Genomic DNA, 26736 nt, shown 5'->3' on the forward strand with positions numbered 1-26736 from the left:
TGCCTGTCTACTTTCACGTGACTTCTCTGGCCTGTGACAACCAGGCTGTGGAACCTTGCCCGGAGGCAACCAAATAAACTGCCTGGCCCTTTGTTGCCTCTCTTTGCCTGCTTATTTTGGCTAGAATTTACCTTACATTTGGTGCCGAAATCCCAGGAAGGAGCATGAGCACAGGGCCCTGACCGGCCATCGGCAGCCCTGCCCCCTCCTTCCCTGACCCAGGACTTCAGCCTGCTCTCCGCTGTGTGGACTATTTTCTGGTGAGTCCCTCAGTTTCTCCCGGTCTGCTTCCCTTCCTAACTCCGTTTCACCTGGTCCATTAGAAATCGTGCGTATGTCCAGGTCTGGGTATTCAGCCCATCTGTTGCGAGTATCTGGGATACCCGCCCCTTGCCTGCAGTAGGGGAGACATCCCTCACCCAGGCTCCCAGGCCGTCTCCCCTGGCTTGGTGCGCTTGGGATGCTGGGTGCTCCTCTCAGTGGGATTAGTTGGGAAGTGGTGCAGACATGGGGAACCAGCCCTCAGAAGCAGAGGCTCAGACCCTGCTGCGGTGTCTCATTTCTAATTCGGCTACTCTATGTTTGTCCCAGGAAATTTGCAAACAGAAGCTAGTCTTTCCTTGCTCTGAGGCTGGGCCTCAGTATCCCTTGGACAATCAATCTCACTGGCCCCCTGAGGGAACTTTCAGTTTTGGCCTCCTCACCAACTTAACTAATTATTGCCACTAGAATGGAGAGTAGAGTGAAATCCCATATGTGCAGGCTTTTTGGATTTTGCGCTCCCACCCAGACCTTTATGTTAAGTATTCAATGACTCAGGTTCTCCTGGCCCAATCTCCAGTTAAAGTCAGCCACTTACTCTGCCCAGTCCTTCCTTTTCAGATCCACCAGAAAACCTCAGTCACCCGCCTCCCTCAGCTCACAATCCCCTCCCCCTCTCTCCACCACCATCTTTAAGTCCTTTGTCTTCACACGTGTGGCCGCCATCTTAAAGTCCTACATTCTCAATCATGCAGTTGTCCTGCAGTAGCAAATAAATCTCAGTATTGAGTACACAGAAAAATTAAAATTTTGTTTTCAGTTAAAAAGACAAAGTTTTCTTAACTGTTAATCTGCTCTTAATATTAAAAAATTGCAATGAGTTCTCTAATTGTTTAATCAAAGCACTTTCTCAAGCTTAAAGTCTCAATGAGTTGTCAGAATATTTAAGAAAATAAGATCTTAATATTAAAAGGACTAAAAGCTAAAGTTTGCTAACAACTGTGTAACCTTCTTTATTTGCCTTTGAGGTGTTTTATTGTCATTCTGGGTAAATAGATAAGTATTGCTTCATAGCAATCTATTATCCCATTTAAGCAAGTGCCTTAAAACTTTTAACAGCTTCCCTAAATCAAATTCAAAAAGTGCTTTTTACCTCTAGTTCACTCTGATATTTTCCAAAGGGTCCCTAGAACATGTCAGAAAAATTTCTTCTCATTGAGGAAAATATTTAGCTAATTTGGCTTATTTACCTGCTTAATTACCTAAAAGGCACTATCACAGAGAATAATGCTAAACTTTATTACTGAATGTTTTGTGTTACAGAAATATCCAAATTTCCTTATGACAACTGTCTTACAGTAAGCTCTCATCAGATCTTTAACCATTGTCATTTGTAAGTCTTTTGTCATTTATAGTCACTGTTTTATTACTCCTAAACCAGTAAAGAACTAAATTTCAACAGAACAAGTATTAGTTACATAAAGTTAAGTAAACTAAAGATAATTTTGTGACTTTTTGTTTCAAATGTTGTTGATAAAGTGTTTTAAGCTTTTTCTCTTAAGCTGACAACAGTTTAGTAAATGACTGCCTTTATAAGCAGAATTGAAACTTTATCTTTCTACTTGATCCCTCCAGAATTTAAAAAACTATCAGTGACTATTTTTATATTTCATGGCAGTGTGTTTATTTGCACAAGTTCAATAAGAATCTGCTTTCCTTGTAAGAAGACCAATTAAAAACACTAGTTATATTACCAAGGCTTTGACTGGAACATCATACCTGAGAGACACGTGTATAAACTCAGATATGAACAGACAACTTAAAGGAACTAAGATTGACTTTATAAAGCCAACAAAGCCCCTTAGAAGAACTGACCTAGTACCTTGCTTACAAAGTTCCCAGAAGCCTTACCAGGTGAGTAAAGAAGGTCACTTCCTGGCAAGTGCAGGAACCTCAGGAATATCTTGGAAACCTCAAGAAGAGAAGAATTCACCCAAATCTACAGGTACTGCAAGCACAACCTGATGGCAAGTCTTACTTGGCTTTCTGTCCTCAAAAGGCCTTTAAAAGTTCAATCTAAAATTCCTTACAAAAAGTTCCAGCAAAGCACATTTAAAAGAGCCTATGTAATCAATTGCTCTTCTTGCTGCACTTATGCAAATAATCAAGCCAACTGTTAATTATTTTCTTAATCTGGCTACTTGTAATAAAAATAAGGGTGATTTTAGAGAAAAGTATTGTTTCAGTAATGCACTCTTATCTCTACTAAATCCTAATACTAGTCATTGAGATATAAACTCAATTCAAAATTTTAGTTTCCCCATAATACCTAACTATAATTCTCAATTAAACTCTTCATATTTCTAGTTCTCATATTCAGCCATACACTCTTAATCTCATCAAATTTATCCTTCCAGAATAAAAGTGCCAACTTTCTGAGGCCCTCTCAACTGACCAGTGATAAAAACCTAGCTGCACCCTTTACTGCGCCCCTTCTCAGCATGAAGCAGCCAGAGCGGTCGTCGCCCCTTTTCCCTGGCAGCAGCTAGAGTCTCTATCTGTAGAAAAGAAAATGAAACAAAAACCATGAACTTGGACAGAGTGAAGTAAGGGCCTCTAGAGAAAGCAGAGTGAAATATTTGCAGTCAGAGCAATGTAACTACGTGCTACGAACCCCTCCACCCCCACCCCATGATGCCCCTTGTCAGCCAGAAGTAGCCAGATCAACTCATTACCCATTATGACCAAAAGGCTGAAATGTAAGGTTGAAGGCACTGGGGGGAGGGGGAGCACGTCAGACACTGATGACCTGCCAAAGTCCCTGGCTGCTGCCCCCTCCCAACCTGAAAAATGTGCCTTAGGCTAGCCAATCCTCACTCTGCTGTAAATCTAAGCTCTGCCTCCCCCTACCTTCTTTAAAAACTCACTTCCTGTCTACTTTCACGTGACTTCCCTGGCCTGTGACAACCAGGCTGAGGAAACTCCCCGGAGGCATTCAAATAAATTACCTGGCCCTTTGTTGCCTCTCTTTCAGCTAGAATTTATCTTACACGGATAATTCAGGGCATGCATACTAAAGCAATAGTTTTATACCTGGCTTTGTGAATTTTCAATAAAATTTTCTGAAACTTGATGTTTTAATGTTTATGCTAATCTAAACAAACTAATATAAATATATCTAGGAACTTTTGGGTGACTATGCATATTAGTTACTATAGGTTATTTGCTATATCAAATGAGTCCTAAAAGCTTTAATGGTTCAAACACAATAGGAACATATTTCTTGCCTATAAAACAGCCTTGGATGGATGAACAGATTGAAAGAACAAGCTTACTCCATGTGGTCATTCAGGGAACAGGGTTATCAGAGACTCTGTCATCTTTAGCAAGTTTATTCTAAGGTTTCCTGTGTGTCCCTCCAGTCCATTGTCTAGAGGAGCATAAAGAGTCCTGAGGAGACCACGTGGGAGCTTTTTGCAGACAGGCTTGGTACCAGTGCTCATTGCTGCTGCTCAAAATCCCACCAGCTAGTATTCAGTTACATGGCTACACACTGGGTACCTGCAAAGGAGGATGGGAAATGTTGCCTGGCTGTATGTCAGTGGAGAGATGAAGAACTTGGATTTTGGTAAGATGCTATACCAGTTAGATTTGCATACAGGTACTTAATTTTATTGCCCATGTTTACTCTCCTGTTTATGAACTGATTTGTACAATATACCTTCACCGGGAATGTTTCTTAAACTGGGATTCCTTAGTTCTTATGTCTGAAACTTTTCTGTGTGGTTTGAATTTATAATGTCTGGGGAATCTTTGAGATGTTTAAGGATAGAAATGGCTTTGTCAAGCATGCATTTAGCAGAGGAGCCTGCCATCGATTGGAGAGGGGCAAAGCTGGAGTGAGAGGGAACGGTTGGAAACGGCATCCCTGTGAGAGATAATGAAGTCCCATGGATGGACAGTGATGGATGGAAAGGGATGGATTTGAGACTCATTTGGGAGCTAGTGTTGAGGAAGTTATGGCTGATTGGATAGTGGGGAGGAGAGGGACAGAGGAAAGTGAATAACTCACTGATTTCCTAATTGGGCTGTTAGGTAAATGATATGAAGGGAGAACTGACAAGGGGCCGAGGGCAGGAGGAGGGGAATGATGATGAGGAGGTTTGGCCATCATTTGTCCATTCAGGTGGCATAAACTGAATTCTGCTGGCTGACTTCTCTTGAAATACACCTAACGTGTTCTTTTTCATCCCTCTCTCTTGCCCTGATCAAAGGTAATCTTTTCATTATCAGTAGAGTCTCAGATTTCATCAATCTCAGTTTTCCAAAATGACATATTTCTATCCTTAATAATATTTCCATTTTTTTTTGCCTCAAATATCTTATTTGGCTAACATAATCAATAAAGCCTCTGAATAATTGCCCTTTCAGAGTGGTCTCTAAACATTACACAACTTTTGAAATTGCTTGGAACTATTCAGGATTGCCCCAGTCAAAAGATCTATTAACATTTGTTAATCTACTTGTTTGATCTACTTAATATGGACAGAGCCTGCATGTACCTCATGCAGTAGTACCCTGCAGGAATTTCACCCTGTGCTCCATTTATATCAACATGTATCTGACGTGCAATTCATACTGTTTTTTATATCTTGGTTTCCATTTGTTTTTTATTTATGTGTCCAGAATATACACATGTACTTCACCATGTTTCTCTTTAGATGTATGTTTCTTTGGAGCCAAGATGGCAGAGCCTGTAATATCTCACTACAGTGTTCAGCAAACTTAACTCGAGCAAATCCCCAATTTCTCTGTCCCATGTCTCTCCTTATTTTTTATGTCTTTTCTTTCAAAAATGGCTACAAAAAAAATTGACATTCATTTAGATAATAGTGAAATGGCTGGTAACAATTAATTACATCCCTTCCAATTTGATTGCTTTATGTAAAGGAATGAAGTCCTACACCATTCCTTCGAGGCCCTGGAGGGCCAGGAAGGTTTAAAGTTAACTGAGTAAAAAAAGACTTACAGACACCTTGGATTCTCCTACTTCACACTGACTGTGTGTGGTCTTGGGCTTTCTTCTCAGCTGTTCTCAGCATCAGCCCACTCATGCTTATATGGTAAGCAATCATTTCTTTCCCATAGCTCACAGGTTGATATGAGAGCAAGTAAGAGCAAGTATCCAAGTCTAAGAGGAAGACCCTTAGAACCTTCTAAGAGGAATCACATACCTGTCTTTGCCAACTCTCAAGACCATCATTGTGACCCAACAGGGCATGACAGGAAGGGAGGCCACTTACAGTCCATTTGCCAAGAATAATCACTTTCTCTTTGGGGTGGGAGCTGTAAATAGATCTTCATTTTATTCCAGCTTGGCTTTGAATATGCTGTTAATAATAACTACCTTGAAGTTTTGATCAATTACTTCATACCTAATATAATATGAATTATAAAAGTTTTGTAAATCTAGTATCTTAACAATTACATTACCCTACATTTGTGGAGGTGTGTTATAACTTACAAAATACTTTAAAAGTATTTTGAAATTCATCTAATTTGAATTTCAAAACAATCTTATAGGATTGGAATTTTTACTCCAGTTGATAATGAGAAATCAGTTTTTGACATGTTGGAAATCATTCATTCAAAAAATATTAAAATAACTTTTGATTATATTGCAGAAGCAATAGTTGCTTCAGTATTTTTATGAGTATCATTTTGAAGAGACAAAATTTCTTCCTAGTGCCTCTGTGATCAGAGCTTCCCCAAGCTACTCAGACCTGCCATGATCTAGCAGTTGCATGTAATTTCTGGCTTGATTCTTTGTATAGCACTGTATGTAATTCAGCAGTTTGGAAATAACTTCAATGACAATTTGAAGATGGTGTTTAAAGTTCAGAATTACTTCTTTTGGTCCTCTGTGTTTGCTAGATATACACACTATATTTAGCATGGACCCGGTATCCATCCTCACGCAACATTTACAAATGATGCCTTTAGTACTTTTGCTTTTAAATATGAATGAAAATGTATTTTTATATATTTAACTAGGCATGCAGTTTTTTGATGGTCTGCTAAGGGCAATATTTATTGTGAATGAACTTTAGGAAAGGGGTTTGTCTTTTCTACTTGTAAATAAATCAGTTGACTTTGTCTGTGTAAATGAGGGGTGATTGTGGACCCCAGAAATATGTGACTCAAATTGTGTTCAATAGAAAAAAAGTGCAACTACAGAAAAGTATATAAAAACATTTATAAGCTTTTAGAAACAGCTGTATTTTGATCACTCATTCACATTTCCAAAAAGGCAATTATATTTCAAAATGAAAACGTGATTTTTCATTTTGAAATATAATTATAGTTCATGGAGAAATCTGGGAGGAGGTTTATTTTAAGGCTCATCTCTATAGGTATTAAATGATAATTGTGGTTATTAGATATAAAAGGGAAAGGGAAAACTTACCACTCCTCAATAGCTCTTGATCAGGTGGTGCTCTTTTGCATGATGGACAATTGTTTCTTGGGCAAAAGAGGCAAAAATATTCAGTAGCAGGCACTGAGAAGAAGGAACTATTGAATAGGAACTGGAAACCAACAGCGTCAATAGCAGAACTTATTTAAAGTTAATTTAAAACATTTACTTTCCAAAATAAGGCAAGCATATTGTTTCCAACTTACGTACCAGTTACATTCTCGTATTGGAACAGAATTGGATGACGTATCAGTGAGAGTCAAAGGTGGCACAAGTTCTTAACAGTTTTACATTCCCCTTGCCATGAAAACAGTAAACCATTTTGAGTTCAATTTGTATAACTGATTTTCATCTTGGAAAAAGAAAATTCCCAAGACTATTCTCAGGGACACCTGCCCCATGCCTGTCACTTGTCATACTACACTCACAGCATAGACGCACAGCACATGTAAGCAGACACTGGACCAAAGATAATCTAGTGCAATTCTATGTTTTAGAAAAAAAGAGAGAAAAGGAGGAGTGGAGGGGGAGGAGAAGGTAAGGAATGAAGATGGGACAGAGGGAAAGAGGAAAAGAGGGAGCGAGAGGAGGAGAGAAAGGAGGGGAGGAGGAAGCACAGACTGATCATGTGATTTTGCCCAAAGCAAACAGAGAGCGAATAGCGGCATCGAGACTGTTATTCAGGGTCCACGGCTACCTCATTCCTGTCTTCCCCTGCCAGGTAGCCTATCACAGTAGTAAAGCTCTCACTTCTAAGCTTGTATCACAGTTCACTATTTACTAGGTGTGTGACCTTGTTAAATTCCTAAACCTATCTTTACCTTAATTTCCTTAACTGTCAGCAGGAGTACTATAGCACCTACCTCATGGGGTTGTTGGGAGAATGAAATGAAATAAGAATAAATAAGTTCTGCTATATGAAATGAAATAGCATGAAATGAAATAAATGTAAAGCATTTAACAGAGCACATTTGTGTGTAGTGTGTGTGTTTATGAACAGAGATGTGTGTGCTAGCATGGGCTTGTTCATTTCATTCTTACTGTTTTAATCTGGTGTACTGGCTTCGCTGAACTTTATAGTTCACATCATAATTCTATGCTGAAGGTGCATTTCTCTGTTTTTCCAGTCTCATCTGATCAGAGGTGATGCCTGGAGGGGCTTTCAAGTCAGAACCACCAGATCAACTACTGAGAATTCAAACTTAAAAGGAAATTAATTATCAATAAGGCACCACTGGCTGGGTGGAACTGAATGCTTGCAATCTGAACTCTGGGGGAAAAAGGAAATCAGAGAGTGATTATTTTTGAATGTGAACTTGATTTGAGTAGCAGACACAGTGAAAATACTTATAAAATGTGTCATCAGTGCCATCCCAGGAGGTTGCAAGACTGACCCCACTTCTGTGGTAAGATGAAGTTCATTATTTCTTATATTGTCACACAGGGAGGTCTATTTCATCTGATTACATGAGGGAACTTTCTAATAGAACTAATCAGAAGAGGAATGCTCTGCCTCAGGGGGCGAGTCTCTGCTGGAGTCTAAGAGCAGGCTCTGAGTGACCTTAGTGGAAGAACACAGCAGCGGGTTTGGAGTGTCAAGTGGGTGGGCTGGTAAACAGATGTTGAAGTTCTTTCCAAAACTGAGATTTTTAAGTCTGGAATTCTTGAATTAAAACTAGTAAAGTTAGGGAAACTTTCCTTCTGCATTTTCTTAATCCATATGGAATTGTTACTTTGTTACAAGGGCCAAATAAGCATAATTCTCTCTTTTTTTGTTTTAATGAGATGAAATTCACACAACGTAAAACATAACTATTTTAAAGTGATCAATTCAGTGATATTTAGAATATTCACAATGGTGTGAAAATCCACTGTCAAATCTAAGGTGGTGAAGATATACTCTTGTTCTCTTCTGAGAATTGTATGGTTTTAGCCCTTATATGTAAGTCAGCAACACATTTTTAGTTACTTTTTATATAGATAGGTGTGTGGCGTCCTTGTTTTACCTGTGAATATCCAGTTCTCCTCACATCATTCATTGAAGAGTCTATTCTCTTCTCTGCTGAAAGGTCTTGGCATCCTTGTCAAAAATAGTTGATCATAGACTTATGGGTTTGTTTCTGGACTCTCAGTTCCATTCCATTGATCTATATGTCTATCTTTATGTCAGTGTCATGCTTTCTTGACTATACAGTAGTGTAGCAAATACTGAAACTGGGAAATGTGAGCCCTCCAACTTTTTGTTTTTTAATATTTTTTTTGACTACTCAGAGCCCTTTGAAATTCTCTATAAATTTAAGTATCTGCTTTTCCATATCTGCAATAAAAGTCCATTAGATTTTTTGATTAAGAAAGCATTGAATCTTTAAGTCACTTTAGGGACTACTGTAACCTCAACAAAATTTAGTTTTCTAGTCCATAAACATAGCTGTCTTTTCATTTGTTTTAATCTTTAACTGGCTCAGTAATGTTTTGTAGTTTTCAGTGTACAAGTCTCACCTTCTTGATTAAATTCATAGGTAGATATTTTATTCTTTTGGATGGTATTGTAAATTGAATTGTTTTCTTAATATCTTTACAGATATTCATTGCTGGTGTATAGAAGTACAACTGATCTTTGTGTGTCAATCTTGCAACCTACAACTTTGCTGAATTTAGTGGCTTGAAAGATTTTCTGTGAATTCCTTGGGAATTTCTATAAATAGGATCATGTCATCAGTGAATACAGATAGTTTTACTTCTTCCTCTCCAGTGTGAAAGCTTTTTATTTATTTTCCTTGCCTAATCCTCTGGATAGAACTTCCAGTACAATGTTGAATGGCAGTGGTGAAACTGGGCCTCCTTATCTTGTTCTTGATCTTAGAGGTAAAACATTCAATCTTTCACCATTGAGTATGGTGTTAGCTGTGGGTTTTTCAATTATGACTTTTATCATCTTGGGAAACTTCCCTTCAATTCTCAGTTTTCTGAGGGTTTTTATCATGAAAGGGTGTTACATTTTGTCAAATGCTTTTATCATGTCAACTGATATAACGTGGTTTATTTCTTTATTCTATTAACGTGGTATATTATTATTATTATTATTTTTTTTTTGTAGACAGTTATTTTTTATTGAAGGGTAGTTGACACACAGTATTACATTAGTTTCAGGTGTACAACACAGTGATTCAACATTTATATACATGATAATTCTAGGTACCGGCTGTCACCATACCAAGCTGTTACAATATTTTGACTATATTCCTTATGCTATACATTACATCCCGGTTACTTATTTATTTTATAATTGGAAGTGTGAACTTTTTTTTTTTGTGAGGGCATCTCTCATATTTATTGATCAAATGGTTGTTAACAACAATAAAATTCTGTATAGGGGACTCAATGCTCAACGCACAATCATTAATCCACCACAAGCCTAATTTTCATCAGTCTCCAATCTTCTGAAGCATAACGAACAAGTTCTTACATGGAGAACAAATTCTTACATAGTGAATAAGTTACATGGTGAACAGTACAGGGGCAGTCATCACAGAAACTTTCGGTTTTGCTCATACATTATGAACTATAAACAGTCAGTTCAAATATGAATACTCATTTGGTTTTTATACTTGATTTATATGTGGATACCACATTTCTCTCTTTATTATTATTATTTTTAATAAAATGCTGAAGTGGTAGGTAGATACAAGATAAAGGTAGAAAACATAGTTTAGTGTTGTAAGAGAGCAAATGTAGATGATCAGGTGTGTGCCTGTAGACTATGTGTTAATCCAAGCTAGACAAGGGCAATAAAACATCCACGTATGCAGAAGATTTCTCTCAGAACAGGGGGGGTGAGGTTCTAAGCCTCACCTCTGTTGATCCCCAATTTCTCACCTGATGGCCCCCCTGTAACTGTGCCTGTCTTAGGTTGTTCCTCCCTTGAGGAATCTTACCCGTCTCTGGCTAACCAGTCATCTTCCGGGGCCATACAGGGAAATGTAAAGTTGGTAAGTGAGAGAGAAGCCTTATTGTTTGAAAAGGTTAGCTTTTTACTTCTTTGCATATTTATGCCCTGTGGCTTCTATGCCCAGCATTTGTCTTGAGGTATCTTTACCACTTGGAAGAATTATGATACTCGGTAAATTTGATATGAGGCACGAATTCTATTTAAGGGTTGTAATTAGGAAGGAAGAAGAAAAGCTATAGAAGTAGCAGGCGGCAGAAAACATGGGAAGATTGATTATTTCTTTGACATATCTTCTTGTAGAGTAACTTCAGCATGTATAGGTTTTAAGCTACTACTTAAATTGCGCACACACATTAACATAATAGGAGTATAGTTACATAACCAAAGCATACCTGTAATTACCAGCCATCTCCAGTGAAACCAAGAAACCCAGTTAGGCACCTTAGGCATTTGTGAAAACTTATCTATGATATGGTGGATATTGTCCAACTGAACTTGAACAGTCTGAGAGAAATCAGACAAATTAAAACAACCCATTCCTGGGGACTGTTCACATCCCATATGTTCTTTTAACAGTAAATAGTCTGTAGTTGTAAGATTTTGGAGCGCTACCATTTGCACTTCTCCTAATTCTTGGTTGAGTTCCAACAGTATAGATCCAGTCAAATTTGTTGTTTTACTGTATGCACAGGCCAGCTTAGATGTCTCCTTCTTCATTCCCATGGCAAGTTCAGGAACTGGTGGGATGAGTGCATCTACAGCTGTAGCAGTGTGTGGATCTTTGTTGGGATTTTTTGATGATCATCTTCTGGCATGAGTCTTCCAGAGAGTGTTGATGTTGGAAGTTCTTTTTCATATTCTATCTTAGTTCATTTTCAGGGTAGCCAAACTAGTCTTTGACCCTCTGTATAAACACAAACAGACCCTTTGCCTACACTTTTATATGCCCTTTATACCCTTGTGTAGAACTCATTGGAGGTCACCACACAGGAACTGCCTTTTTTTTTTTTGGTATCATTAATCTACACTTACATGACGAATATTATGTTTACTAGGCTCTCCCCTATACCAGGTCCCCCCTATAAACCCCTTTACAGTCACAGTCCATCAGCATAGCAAAATGTTGTAGAATCACTACTTGCCTTTTCTGTGTTGTAGAGCCCTCCCTTTTCTCCCACCCCCCCATGCATGCTAATCTTAATATCCCCCTGCTTCTTCCCCCCCCCATTATCCCTCCCTACCCACCCATCCTCCCCAGTCCCTTTCCCTTTGGTACCTGTTAGTCCATTCTTGAGTTCTGTGATACTGCTGCTGTTTTGTTCCTTCAGTTTTTCCTTTGTTCTTACATTCCACAGATGAGTGAAATCATTTGGTATTTCTCTTTCTCTGCTTGGCTTGTTTCACTGAGCATAATACTCTCCAGCTCCATCCATGTTGCTGCAAATGGTAGGATTTGCCCTTTTCTTATGGCTGAGTAGTATTCCATTGTGTATATGTACCACATCTTCTTTATCCATTCATCTATCGATGGACATTTAGGTTGCTTCCAATTCTTGGCTATTGTAAATAGTGCTGCGATAAACATAAGGGTGCATTGGTCTTTCTCAAACTTGATTGCTGCATTCTGAGGGTAAATTCCTAGGAGTGCAATTCCTGGGTCAAATGGTAAATCTGTTTTGAGCATTTAGATGTACCTCCTTACTGCTTTCCACAATGTTTGAACTAATTTACATTCCCACCAGCAGTGTAGAAGGGTTCCCCTTTCTCCACAGCCTCGCCAACATTTGTTGTTGTTTGTCTTTGGGATGGCAGCCATCCTTACTGGTGTGAGGTGATACCTCACTGTAGTTTTAATTTGCATTTCTCTGATAATGAGTGATGTGGAGCATCTTTTCATGTGTCTGTTGGCCATCTGTATTTCTTTTTTGGAGAACTGTCTGTTCAGTTCCTCTGCCCATTTTTTAATTGGGTTATTTGTTTTTTGTTTGTTGAGGTGTGTGAGCTCTTTATATATTCTGGACGTCAAGCTTTTATCGGATGTGTCATTTTCAAATATATTCTCCCATACTGTAGGGTTCCTTTTTGTTCTATTGATGGTGTCTTTTGCTGTACAGAAGCTTTTCAGCTTAATATAGTGCCACTTGTTCATTTTTGCTGTTGTTTTCCTTGCCCGGGGAGATATGTTCAAGAAGAGGTCACTCACGTTTATGTCAAAGAGGTTTTTGCCTATGTTTTCTACCAAGAGTTTAATGGTTTCATGACTTACATTCAGGTCTTTGATCCATTTTGAGTTTAGTTTTGTATATGGGGTTAAACAATGGTCCAGTTTCATTCTCCTACATGTAGCTGTCCAGTTTTGCCAGCACCATCTGTTGAAGAGACTGTCATTTCGCCATTGTATGTCCATGGTTCCTTTATCAAATATTAATTGTCCATATATGTCTGGGTTAATGTCTGGATTCTCTAGTCTGTTCTATTAGTCTGTGGCTCTGTTCTTGTGCCAGTACCAAATTGTCTTGATTACTATGGCTTTGTAGTAGAGCTTGAAGTTGGGGAGTGAGATCCCCCCTACTTTATTCTTCTTCCTCAGGATTGCTTTGGCTATTCGGGGTCCTTGGAGTTTCCATATGAATTTTTGAATTATTTGTTCCAGTTCATTGAAGAATGTTGCTGGTAGTTTCATAGGGATTGCATCAAATCTGTATATTGCTTTGGGCAGGATGGCTATTTTGACGATATCAATTCTTCCTAGCCATGAGCATGGGATGAGTTTCCATCTGTTAGTGTCCCCTTTAATTTCTCTTAAGAGTGACTTGTAGTTTTCAGAGTATAAGTCTTTCATTTCTTTGGTTAGGTTTATTCCCAGGTATTTTATTTTTTTTGATGCAGTTGTGAATGGAGTTGTTTTCCTGATTTCTCTTTCTGTTGGTTCATTGTTAGCGTATTGGAAAGCCACATATTTCTGTGTGTTGATTTTGTATCCTGCAACTTTGCTGAATTCCAATATCAGTTCTAGTAGTTTTGGGGTGGAGTCTTTAGGGCTTTTTATGTACAGTATCATGTCATCTGCAAATAGTGACAGTTTAACTTCTTCTTTACCAATCTGGATTCCTTGTATTTCTTTGTTTTGTCTGATTGCCATGACTAGGACCTCCAGTACTATGTTAAATAACAGTGGAGAGAGTGGGCATCCCTGTCTAGTTCCCGATCTCAGAGGAAATGCTTTCAGCTTCTTGCTGTTCAATATAATGTTGGCTGTGGGTTTATCATAGATGGCCTTTATTATGTTGAGGTACTTGATCTCTATTCCCATTTTGCTGAGAGTTTTTATCATGAATGGATGTTGAACTTTGTCAAATGCTTTTTCAGTATCTATGAAGATGATCATGTGGTTTTTGTCTTTCTTTTTGTTGATGTGGTGGATGATGTTGATGGACTTTCGAATGTTGTACCATCCTTGCATCCCTGGGATGAATCCCACTTGGTCATGGTGTATGATCCTTTTGATGTATTTTTGAATTCGGTTTGCTAATATTTTGTTGAGTATTTTTGCATCTACGTTCATCAGGGATATTGGTCTGTAGTTTTCTTTTTGGTGGGGTCTTTGCCTGGTTTTGGTATTAGGGTGATGTTAGCTTCATAGAATGAGCTTGGGAGTATCCCCTCCTCCTCTATTTTTTGGAAAACTTTAAGGAGAATGGGTATTATGTCTTCCCTGTATGTCTGATAAAATTCCGAGGTAAATCCATCTGGCCCGGGGGTTTTGTTCTTTGGTAGTCTTTTGATTATCGCTTCAATTTCGTTGCTGTTAATTGGTCTGTTTAGATTTTCTGTTTCTTTCTGGGTCAGTCTTGGAAGGTTGTATTTTTCTAGGAAGTTGTCCATTTCTCCTAGGTTTCCCAGCTTGTTAGTATATAGGTTTTCATAGTATTCTCTAATAATTCTTTGTATTTCTGTGGGGTCCATCGTGATTTTTCCTTTCTCATTTCTGATACTGTTGATTTGTGTTGACTCTCTTTTCCTCTTAATAAGTCTTGCTAGAGGCTTATCTATTTTGTTTATTTTCTCGAAGAACCAGCTCTTGGTTTCATTGATTTTTGCTATTGTTTTATTCTTCTCAATTTTATTTATTTCTTCTCTGATCTTTATTATGTCCCTCCTTCTGCTGACCTTAGGCCTCATTTGTTCTTCTTTTTCCAATTTCGATAATTGTGACATTAGACCATTCATTTGGGATTGTTCTTCCATTTTTAAACATGCTTGGATTGTTATATACTTTCCTCTTAAGACTGCTTTTGCTGTGTCCCACAGAAGTTGGGGCTTAGGGTTGTTGCTATCATTTGTTTTCATATATTGCTGGATCTCCATTTTGATTTGGTCGTTGGTCCATTGATTATTTAGGAGCGTGTTGTTAAGCCTCCATGTGTTTGTGAGCCTTTTTGCTTTCTTTGTACAGTTTATTTCTAGTTTTATGCCTTTGTGGTCTGAAAAGTTGGTTGGTAGGATTTCAATCTTTTGGAATTTTCTGAGGCTCTTTTTGTGTCCTAGTATGTGGTCTATTCTGGAGAATGTTCCATGTGCACTTGAGAAGAACGTGTATCATGTTGCTTTTGGATGTAGAGTTCTGTAGATGTCTATTAGGTCCATCTGCTCTACTGTGTTGTTCAGTGCTTCCGTGTCCTTACTTATTTTCTGCCTGGTGGATCTATCCTTTCGGGTGAGTGGTGTGCTGAAGTCTCCTAGAATGAATGCATTGCAGTCTATTTCCCCCTTTAGTTCTGTTAGTATTTGTTTCACATATGCTGGTGCTCCTGTGTTGGGTTCATATATATTTAGAATAGTTATATCCTCTTGTTTGACTGATCCCTTTATCATTATGTAGTGTCCTTCTTTATCTCTTGTTACTTTCTTTGTTTTGAAGTCTATTTTGTCTGATATTAGTACTGCAACCCCTGCTTTGTTCTCGCTGTTGTTTGCCTGAAACATATTTTTCCATCCCTTGACTTTTAGTCTGTACATGTCTTTGGTTTTGAGGTGAGTTTCTTGTAAGCAGCATATAGATGGGTCTTGCTTTTTTATCCATTCTATTACTCTGTGTCTTTTGATTGGTGCATTCAGTCCATTAGCATTTAGGGTGACTATTGAAAGATAAGTACTTATTGCCATTGCAGGCTTTAAATTTGTGGTTACCAAACGTTCAAGGTTAGCCTCTTTAGTATCTTACTGCGTAACTTAGCTCGCTTATTGAGCTGTTATATACACTGTCTGAAGATTCTTTTCTTCTCTCCCTTCTTATTCCTCCTCCTCCATTCTTCCTATTGTTGGGTGTTTTGTTCTGTGCTCTTTCTAGGAGTGCTCCCATCTAGAGCAGTCCCTGTAAGATGTCCTGTAGAGGTGGTTTGTGGGAAGCAAATTCCCTCAGCTTTTGTTTGTCTGGGAATTGTTTAATCCCACCGTCATATTTGAATGATAGTCGTGCTGGATACAGTATCCTTGGTTCAAGGCCCGTCTGTTTCATTGCATTAAATATATCATGCCATTCTCTTCTGGCCTGTAGGGTTTCTGTCAAGAAGTCTGACATTAGCCTGATGGGCTTTCCTTTATAGGTGACCTTTTTCTCTCTAGCTGCCTTTAAAACTCTTTCCTTGTCCTTGATCTTTGCCGTGTTAATTATTATGTGTCTTGGCCTTGTCCTCCTTGGATCCTTTCTGTTTGGGGTTCTGTGTATTTCCATGGTCTGTTCGATTATTTCCTCCCCCAGTTTGGGGAAGTTTTCAGTAATTATTTCTTCAAAGATACTTTCCATCCCTTTTCCTCTCTCTTCTTCTTCTGGGACCCCTATAATACAGATATTGTTACTTTTGGATTGGTCACACAGTTCTCTTAATATTGTTTCATTCCTTAGATCCTTTTGTCTCTCTCTATGTCAGCTTCTATGCGTTCCTGTTCTCTGGTTTCAATTCCATCAATGGCCTCTTGCATCCTATCCATTCTGCTTATAAACCCTTCCAGAGTTTGTTTCTTTTCTGTAATCTCCTTTCTGGCATCTGTGATCTCCCTCCGGACTTCATCCCATATCTTTTGCGTATTTCTCTGCATCTCTGTCAGCATGTTTATGATTTTTATTTTGAATTCTTTGTCAGGAAGACTGGTTAGGTCTGTCTCCTTCTCTGATGTTGTCTCTGTGATCTTTGTCTGCCTGTAGCTTTGCCTTTTCATGGTGATAGGAATAGTTTGCAGGGCTGGAACGAGTGATGGCTGGAAGAACTTCCCTTGTTGTTTGTTTGTGGCCCTCCTCTCCTGGGAGAACAGCGACCTCTAGTGGCTTGTGCTGGGCAGCTGCGCACAGACAGGGCTTCTGCTTTCTGCCTGGCTGCTATGGAGTTTATCTCCGCTGTTGCTTTGGGCGTGGCCTGGCTCAAGCTGCTGCTCCAAAGTGGTGAAGTCGCCCCCTTTACGAGGCACTGGGTTCTCACAGGTGTGGATGTGGTCTGGATATTGTCCTGTGTCCTCTGGTCTTTATTCTAGTAAGAGTTGTCTTTGTTATATTTTCATAGATATATGTGGTTTTGGGAGTAGATTTCCGCTGCTGTAATTACGCCGCCATCTTGTCTCCACCTCCGGTGTATTATTATTTTTGCATTCCTTGGATAGATCCCACTTGGTCATGGCATATACATCTTTTAATATGCTATTGGATTTGAATCACTAATAATTTGTTGAGGATTTTCACATCAATATTCATAAGGGAGATTTGTTTATGGTATTCTTTTCTTTTTTTAATGTAATTATATTTTATTGATATAATCAGTATATAACATTATATTAGTTTCAGGTGTACAACACAATTCATGTTTATATACACTACAAAATGATCACTGCAATAAGTCCAGTACCATCTGTTACCATACAATTAAACCCCTTTGCCGTTTTGCCCACCCAGCAACCCCCTTCACCTCTGATAATTAGCAATCTGTTCTCTGTATCCATGAGTTTTGTTTTGTTTTGTTTGTTCACTTGTTTTGGTTTTTAGATTCCACATATAACTGAAATCATACAGTTATTTGTCTTTCTAAATCTGGCTTTGGTGTCAGGGAAATTCCAGCTTCACAGAATGAGTTAGGGTGTATATCCCCTCTTCTATTTTTTGGAAGAGTTTTAGAAGGATTGGAGTTAATCCTTCTTTAAATGTTTGGTGGAATTCACCAGTGAGGCCACCTGCCTTGGACTTTCATTTTTTGGGATAATTTCTTCTTTTTATCCTAGGAAACTGTTTGGATAAAGTCCTAAAATATTCTTTATGTCTGTAAAAATAGTCTGTCATATTCTTCTGGGTTAAACTTTGATGGTTAGCCAGTTCTTTTGGACTACCAGCTCAAATCTTCTGGGTTTTGTTTTGCATTTCACCTTTGCTTTTATGGGAGATACAGGTCATGGTTCAGATTCTTTTATTAACATTTATAATTATATCCTCAGGATTAGCAGTCATCTTTTGTATCTTTGTATTTAGTTTGATTGGCTTTAAAACTCAAATGTTTTGGATTTTTGTTATGTAATGCTATTAGGCTTCATCACATAGAGATATCCTATGGAACTATTGACCATGGAATCAATGCGCAAGTCCCCCAATATTGCTGGCCCTTTTGTGGGTTTTTTTTTTGGTTTTATTCTTTTTCTTAAATTTAAATATAGTTGGAATACAATATTATATTGGTTTCAGGTATATCATATCATGACTCCACAATTACATACTAAATGCTCACGATGGTAAGTGTAGTTACCACCTGTCAACATGCAAAGGTATTACAATATTACTGACTATATTCCCTATGCTTTACCTTCATCCCTGTGCTCTTTTAAATTTTCAATGATATAGTATAAAAAATACTGCTTTGATTTATTCCTATCGAGAGATATGTTAATTCACAAAGGTGAATCTCCATATTAATTGATGTTTAGCACTTTAAATAATGAAAATTTATTTAAAAAAGCATGTTGATACATTACATATTTTTTCCACACAGTTCTTTGCTTTTGTTAAACATTATGTACAAATTATAACTTGACATTCTTTTTGATGACTCATGAATCCCATTAAGATCCCATTTATTGAACAGTGCTATATAGTCCTGGCTCTTAAGTATATAGCTTTTTCTTGTTTTAGAACTCTTTTTTTCTTCCCCAAGTCATGGCTTGATTTCCCTTTTTGCTATACTATCTGTGCATCTGACCTGAAGGCTTTCTTCTTTTTTCAATAATATGTGACTATTCATTTTCCAACAGAAAAGAGAGAAATGAGTAGATTAAATCTATTTTGTGTTCTAAGGGATGCTAAGTGCTTTTCAGTGGGGCTCTTCTTCTATTCTTACAGAAGTGCACAAGATCTGAGGCTTACAGAAAATTGACTCAAGGCTGATTCTGCCAGATAAATAGGGAGGAAAGCATAGACCTTCTCAAAGCTTACCATGTCTTACTTGTATACAACAATCATTTACTCTTCAGCCCAGTTTTGTTAGCTATAAGTTTTAATCCCCATTATATACAGTAAAATGGAGATTTAAGGAAGATAAGAGACTTAGTCCAAGTTATATACTATAGATAGTGACTATATCAAGATTCTGTTCAGGTCCCCGACTTCAATGTCTGTGCTCTTTATGTTGTGTCCTGTCTCTGCTCATTATTATGATCACGTGCTGATTAGTGTGCAGCCTTGGGGAGCTCTGTTTATGAGAGGTTATAGCATGTCAGCGTTAAGGGGCATACTGGTGGTATTTTGGGGAAGGAACTTTTGTTCTATTTCCATACACAATCTCCACCCATTAAATCCAATAAATTTCCTGGACAAACAAGACTTCCCCACCTCACATGCATATTTTCATATATGGCCTTCTTTCCTCATCCATTGAGAATCATTGGAAGACCTTAGTCTAACACTTAACCACATGAAAGGGAGTTTTCATCTTTGGAGCACACACAGAGATTCTCACCCTTCACAGATTTACAGTGTATTTGAGAAGAAATCAAGCAATAATTATATTCTTCACAGACTCATACAAACTAGAAAAAGTCCTATATTTTCAATGGAAGTGGGGCAAAGTGGTGTAAAGGACATTTTTAGGTAACAAAATATGAATATTTGGAAGTTCTTAATTGAATCAGTATAGGGAAGGCTCTGCCCACCCCAACATCAACATCACTGGCTCATCACAAAATCCCAGCTCCCAGCCTCTCTCTGTAGAGGTAAGGATTTTAAGTCAAAAACTGTCACAGGAGACAAAAAAAATGATATGTATAATGACAAAAGTGTCCATTCACCAGGAAGAAATAACAATTATAAATATACATGTACCCAACATCAAAGCTCCTGCATATATATATATATATATATTCATATATATATATATATATATATATATATATATATATATATAAAGCAAACATTGAGGGAACTGAAGGGAGAAATAGACAGCAATACAATAATAAGAGGATTCTTCATTACCTAACTTTCAACAATGAACATTCAAACATAAAATCAATTAGGAAATAGCAGACTGGAACAACATTATAGATCAAAGGAACATAACAGGTGCAGAACACTCCACACAAAAGCAGCAGAATACACATTCTTCTTAAGTGTATACAGAACATTCTACAAGATATAGCACATATTAGATAACAAAACAAGTCTTAACAAATTTTAGAAGGTTGAAATCATACCAAATATATTTTCTAACAACAATGGAATGAAACTAGAAATGAATAGCAGAAGGAAAACTGGAAAATTCATAAGCAATAGATCAAATATGAAATTAAAAGGGAAATTTAGAAAATAGAAATGAAAATGGACACCAGCACACCCAAACTTCTGGCTACAGAAAAGCAGTACTAAAAAGAAGTTTAGAGCAATAAATACCTATTTTTAAAAAGATTAAAAATGTCAAATAACCCAACTTTACTATTCAAGGAAGTGGAAAAAGAGAAAAAAACTAAGCCCAAAGTTAGGACAAAGGAACAGTGATAATGACTAGCAGGAATGAAAAAATTAGAAACCAGAAACAAAAATCAATGAAACTAAGAGTTAGTTTTTTAAAAAGATAAAATCAACAAACTATGGACTAGACTAAGAAAAAAGAGAAAAAACTCAAATAAATAAAATAAGAAATGAAGGAGGAGACATTACAACTGATGCCACAGAAATATAAAGGAACATGAAACTATTATGAACAATGGTATACCAACAAATTGTATAACATAAAAGAAATGGATAAATTCCTAGAAACATAAACAACCAAGACTGAGTCATAAGGAAGTAGGATTTGAACAGACCTCTAACTAGAGAGTAGACTGAATCAATAATCAAAAACTTCTCAAAAAAGAAAAGACCAGTACCAGATGGCTTCCCCTGTTTCCACCAAACACTTAAAGAATAACTAATGCCAATCTTTCTCCAAATCTTCAAAAGAATTGAAGGAGATGGACTGTTCAGACTCTTTTTATGAAGTCACCACTAGCCTAATACTGAAGTCAGGCAAACACTCTACAGGAAAAGCAAACCATAGACCAATATTCCAATATTGACTAAAAATGAAAATTTAGACCAATAATGAAAAATTATTAGGTTCAATACTAACAAACAAAATTCAACAGGACATTAAAAGGATTGTATATCATAATCAACCTGGGACACAAAGATAATTCAACATATGCAAACCAATTAATGTGATATACCACCTGAACAGAATAAAAGAATAATATCACATGATCATCTCAATAGATGCAGAAAAAGAATTTAACAACACTCAACATCCTTTCATGTTAAAAACTCTAGAAAAACTAGGAATAGAAGGAAATTATCTTAACATAAAATAGGCCATATATGAAAGCTCCCAACTGACATAATTAGTGGAGGAAAACTGAAACATTTTTCTCTAAAATCAGGAACAAGGTAAGGATGCATACTCTTGCCACTGCTATTCAACATAATCTTGGAAGGCCTAGCCAGAATAATTAGACCAAACAGAGAAATAAAAGACACCCAGATCAGATCAGAAAGGAAAAAGTAAAATGATCTTTGTTTACAGATGACATGATTTTATAAGTAGAAAACCTTAAGGACTCCACAACAAGACCTGTTAGAACTAATAAATCCTGTAAAGCTGCAGGATACAAAATCAACATACAAAAATCAGTTGTGTTTCTATATGTTTACAACAAACTATTGGAAAAAGAAGGAAACAATTCCATTTACAAGAGCATCAAAAAGAATTAAATATTTAGGAATAAACTTAACTAAGGAGGTGAAAAACTTGTGCACTGAAAATTATAAAACATTGATGAAATAATTTAAAGAAGATACAAATAAATGGAAAAGCATTCCATGTTCATGGATTGAAAGGCTTAATGTTAAAATGTCCATATTACTCAAAGCAATATACAGTTTCAATGCAATCTGTCAATATTTACATGTCATTTTTTTTTTTTTTAGATAATTATTTTTTATTGGAGGGTAGTTGACACACAGTATTACATTACATTAGTTTCAAGTGTACAACACAGTGATAAAACATTTATATACATAATTCTAGGTTCCAGCTATCACCCTACCAAGCTGTTACAATATCTTGACTATATTCCTTATGTACACGTCATTTTTTTTACAGAAATAGAAAATATAGTCCAAAAATACATATGGAACCATAAAGGACCCCAAAATAGTTAAAACAGTCTTGAGAAAGGAGAATAAAGCTGGAGGCAGCATATGTCTTGATTTTAAAATATATTACAAAGTTACAGTAACTAAAACGATATGGTAATGGCATGAAACAGACATATAAACAAATGGAATAGAATAGGGAGCCCAGAAATAAACCCATGCATATAATGTTAACTGATCTTCAACAAGAGTGCCAGGAATACATAATGGAGAAAGGATAGCCTCTTCAACCTATGGTTCTAAGAAAACTGGACATCTGCATGTAAAACAATGCAATTTGGCCCCTATTTACACAAAAATATATAGTAAACTCAATACAAAAATAAACTCAAAATGGATTAAGACAAACATAAGACATGGAGCTGTACAACAGAAAAAAATGCAGGAAAAAGTTCTTCACATTGGTCTTGGCAATAATTTACTGTTTATGATATCAAAAGCATAGGCAACAAAAGCCAAAGAGACAAGTGAGACTACATCAAACTAAAAAGCTTCTACACAGCAAAGAAAATAATTAGCAAAATTCAAAGACAACCTACAGAATGGAAGCAAATATTTGTAAACTATAATCTAATAAGGGGCTAATACTCTATAAAATATAAAGGAAATTCTGCAGCCTCATAGAGAGGAAAAAAAACCCCAGATAACTCAAATCAGAACTGGACAAAAGACTTGAATAGACATTTCTCCAAAGAAGACCAAAACAAAAAACAAAAACAAAAAAAGGCCAACAACTGTTTGGTGGGTAATTTCAAAAAATCAATAGATGAGGAGTGCTGCAGGTGTGTGGAGAAAGTGGAACACTTCTACACTGTTGGTCAGAATGTAAATTGGTGCAGCAACTGTGGTAAATAGCATGGAGTTTCAAAATACTAAAATCAGAAACATTATATTATCCAGTGTTTTTGGGCATTTACCCAAAATAATTGAAATCAGGGTCTTGAAGAGTTCTTTGCACATTCAAGTATTATTCACAATAGCCAAGATGTGGAAATAACCTAAATTTCCATCAATGGATAAATGGATAAAGAAAATGAGGTGTATATATACAGTGGAATATTATTCATTCTGAAAAAGGAATGAAATCCTGCCATATGCAACAGTAATGATGGACTGTGAGGACATGATGCCAAGTGAGATAAGCCAGTCACAGAAGGACAAGTAGTACTCCATGATCCCATTTATAAGAGGTAAATGAAATAGTCAAGAACATGGAAGAGCAGAGTAGAATAGTGGTTGTTAGGGGCTTTGGTGGGTGGAGAGGAGTTGCTATTCAACAGTTATAAAATTTCAAGTATGTAAGGTGACTCAGTTATAAAGATATGTTGTACAATACTGTCCTGTAGTTAACAATACTCTATTGAACAGTTAAAATTCATTAAGAGGGTAGATCTCAAGTGACCTTACTACATGTTTTAAAAAACAGAATGAGGAAAACATGAAAAAGGAAGAGTTCAACTGCATTTTTTTTTAAGGTGGCATAAGCTGTTTTCACTTGCCTGCAGAGCAGAATCTCTGGATTCCATATTGATTGATTGAAGTTTGTTGGCTAAGTCTACTCATCCAATGTGAATTGAGCATATTTTACAAGCCTGGCTGTGAATGTTACTAAGGTTACAGAGATGAGTATGTTGGCCTCGCCTCTCATAAACTCATGTTTAATAAACAGTACCAACCAACAGTACCAACCATGTTTAAAAAACAGTACCAACCATAAATGCAAGTGAGCACCAGCTATTTTACATTAACAATTAAATCTCTATTTGTTACCTTTTCAAATGTCTATATATTTAAGCATTAAATCAATTAAAATAAATATTTTAAAATGAAATCACAGGTAACCATCTATTAAATATAACCTATACAGAGAAAGAATAACAAAAACAGAAAAGGTAAATCTTAATAAAGTAATACTGATCATAAGCCCATTAAGAAAATTCTGACTTATGAGTATTTAATCATACTATTTATAACAGAAAAATAATCAAGAACTTGAACCTGGTACAAACCAAACCACATTTTAAGTAAAGAGAGCAAAGGCAAAGAACAGAGTGGGCACTCTAGATTCTTATAAAGTATTATTAGGATTTGTAAAAAATTTCTACACAGGCAACAAAATTTAACTACTACAAATTGGCATGATGTAGATTCTAAAATTCATAAAGTTATGGCTGGTATAGGGGTTAAATTATAAAACACCTGTGATTCTACTTGTCTATCAGAACGGAAACTTGGATGTGAAAGTTTTAAGATTTAAAATAAATTTTAAAAATATAAAGGCCAAAACTGTAGTTCTTATCTAGAATGCTTACATGTGTCTATTGCTGTAGCCAAAAAATTTCCATAGCTTGTGAAACATGATGGACTTCTACATCAATACAACGCACTCACAGAGAAGCCAGAACATGTCACCATTTGTGTAATGGTAATGTGTAATAAGAACCACAATACTGATGTACATCAAAGGAGAAGATCTATGTGGGATGGTGCTGGAAAATGCTCTCAAGAAAAGGAAAAATGGATTCTGAGCAAACAAGGAGCATCTGGAGAACCTCAAGTCCCTCTACCATCAGGGCTCTGCTCAGAAGCTTTGACCACTCCCGCCCAGTCCGGACTTCTGTGTGTTTCTCCTGTTAACACAGTACTCACAACTCACAGCTCTTTTCAGGATATAGGAAGAAGGGAGGTGACTGACAGTTTACATGTTCTGAGCAGCCATTAGCTAAGGCCCAACTGGTGCCAGAATATAAAAGCCTTTGACTCGGTCAGTACAGACTTTGACATCCAGAACTCTTCTGTGGGAATGGCCTAAGGATGGGACTTGGGGAAATCACGTCCTTGTTTGGCTTTTTCCCTCTCCTGTCCTAATTGCCCATTCCCTTACCAGTTACTCCTGGGAGCACTTCCTTAATAAATAACTTGCATATTAATCTGTGGCTCAAGGATGTCTCTACAAGGCCCATCCTCAGACAATGGAGGCCAAACACTTGCCTTGAAAAATTCCTAAAGTCATTTTCAGAATCTAACAGATAACATACATATATGAGACTTTGCAGTTATAAAGCACCAAACAAATGTCAAATGTGGTTTATTATTAATAACTGATATTCTGGCATTTTTAGCAGTAGAAAGTGAGGATAGCAGTTACATTTTACTCTTGAAATCATTAGGATGAGTGGTTTCTTAGGAAGAACCATTCTGACACCAGCTCTCAGGACTGAGTGTTGAGAATATGGCAATTCTTGTTTTTTCAGTAGATTGGCTAGACCAAGGGTGAACATCTAAAGGACATCATGGAATGCCTGCAACACTTAAAAAGAAGAGAAAACTATGCTTTTTGAAAATAATTTAAATTATTTTCTTTGCGATCACCTGATGATCCATTATGGCTCTTCTCAAATCTGCTCATCAGGGAACCTGGATGAGAATGGCTGCCTAGGCCAGAAATAAGGTTAACCTACCTTATTTTTCATTGCTTGGCTTCTTCCGCTCTACCAAAATTTAGAGTTTTGGTAGTTTTTTTTTTTAATGGCTGAAGATTATATAGAGAAGTAAAAAGTCTTGTCCAGTGAACACTGGACTATCATATTTGGATTACATATAGAAAGTTTGAAATATCACTAAATTTTCCACCTTCCCAGGCAAAGCAAAAACTAATGTAATTTTTCTTTTGCTAGCATTTAATGAATGAGATCGTTTGGTAATACTGATTTTATTAAGCTTTCTTTTTTAATACCAGTAAAGGGAAAGAACATTACTCTAAGTGATGTCTGCAGTGTCTGCAAACTCTCTTCTGATAGACTCTCTCAGTGGTTAAGTACTTTGCTGGGCTCATCAATATGTGCTTTGGGACTTGAGTGTAATGCTTCGGTCCATTAAGTGATCAAGAATTGAGGAGTATACAACCATTAAAGCTTAATTACTCTTGTCATGAAGCTGTTTACATTAGATGATAAGATTCTTAATATGACTCACATTCCTTTCCATAGTCAAGCTAGTGTGTATGTGTGCATGCACATGTGTGTGCTTGTGCACCAGCTGGCACAGGGCACAGATGGCATCCTACGCTAAGAAAAAAAGGCAGGCATTAACACTTATCCTACAAATCTTCATCCTGCAAGAATCCAACTGTGCAAAGATGGTAGAGATGCCCAGCTGCAGCCAGGTGCTGTTCATTTCCTGTGTCTTGCTTTCATTGTACAGTCAGGATTTCTGGTGAACTGGTAAACTGGACCTGGGAGAGAATCACTCCTCTGATTCTCAAGAGGGAGAATCACTGAGCTGCTGAGCCCTTTCAGTGTGCTGAGATTTCTACTTTATAACATAAAGGTCCATAAA

At 37.0% G+C, this 26736-nt stretch overlaps 1 long non-coding RNA gene across 2 annotated transcripts in view; it reads left to right on the plus strand.

Moving 5' to 3' along the window:
• Positions 1-3607: 3607 nt before the first annotated feature.
• The window catches only part of LOC118908911 (uncharacterized), a 71748-nt gene continuing 48619 nt past the window's right edge, over positions 3608-26736 (plus strand). Inside the window, exons 1-2 of one of the 2 annotated variants that reach the window (XR_005023422.2) lie at positions 3608-3889; positions 7864-8142. This is a non-coding gene — a long non-coding RNA (uncharacterized LOC118908911). The remainder of the gene's footprint in view (positions 3890-7863; positions 8143-26736) is intronic. The other variant, XR_005023423.2, reaches the window with a different exon arrangement.

This window comes from Manis pentadactyla, chromosome 3 (assembly GCF_030020395.1).
Source record: "Manis pentadactyla isolate mManPen7 chromosome 3, mManPen7.hap1, whole genome shotgun sequence".
NCBI lineage: Eukaryota > Metazoa > Chordata > Mammalia > Pholidota > Manidae > Manis > Manis pentadactyla.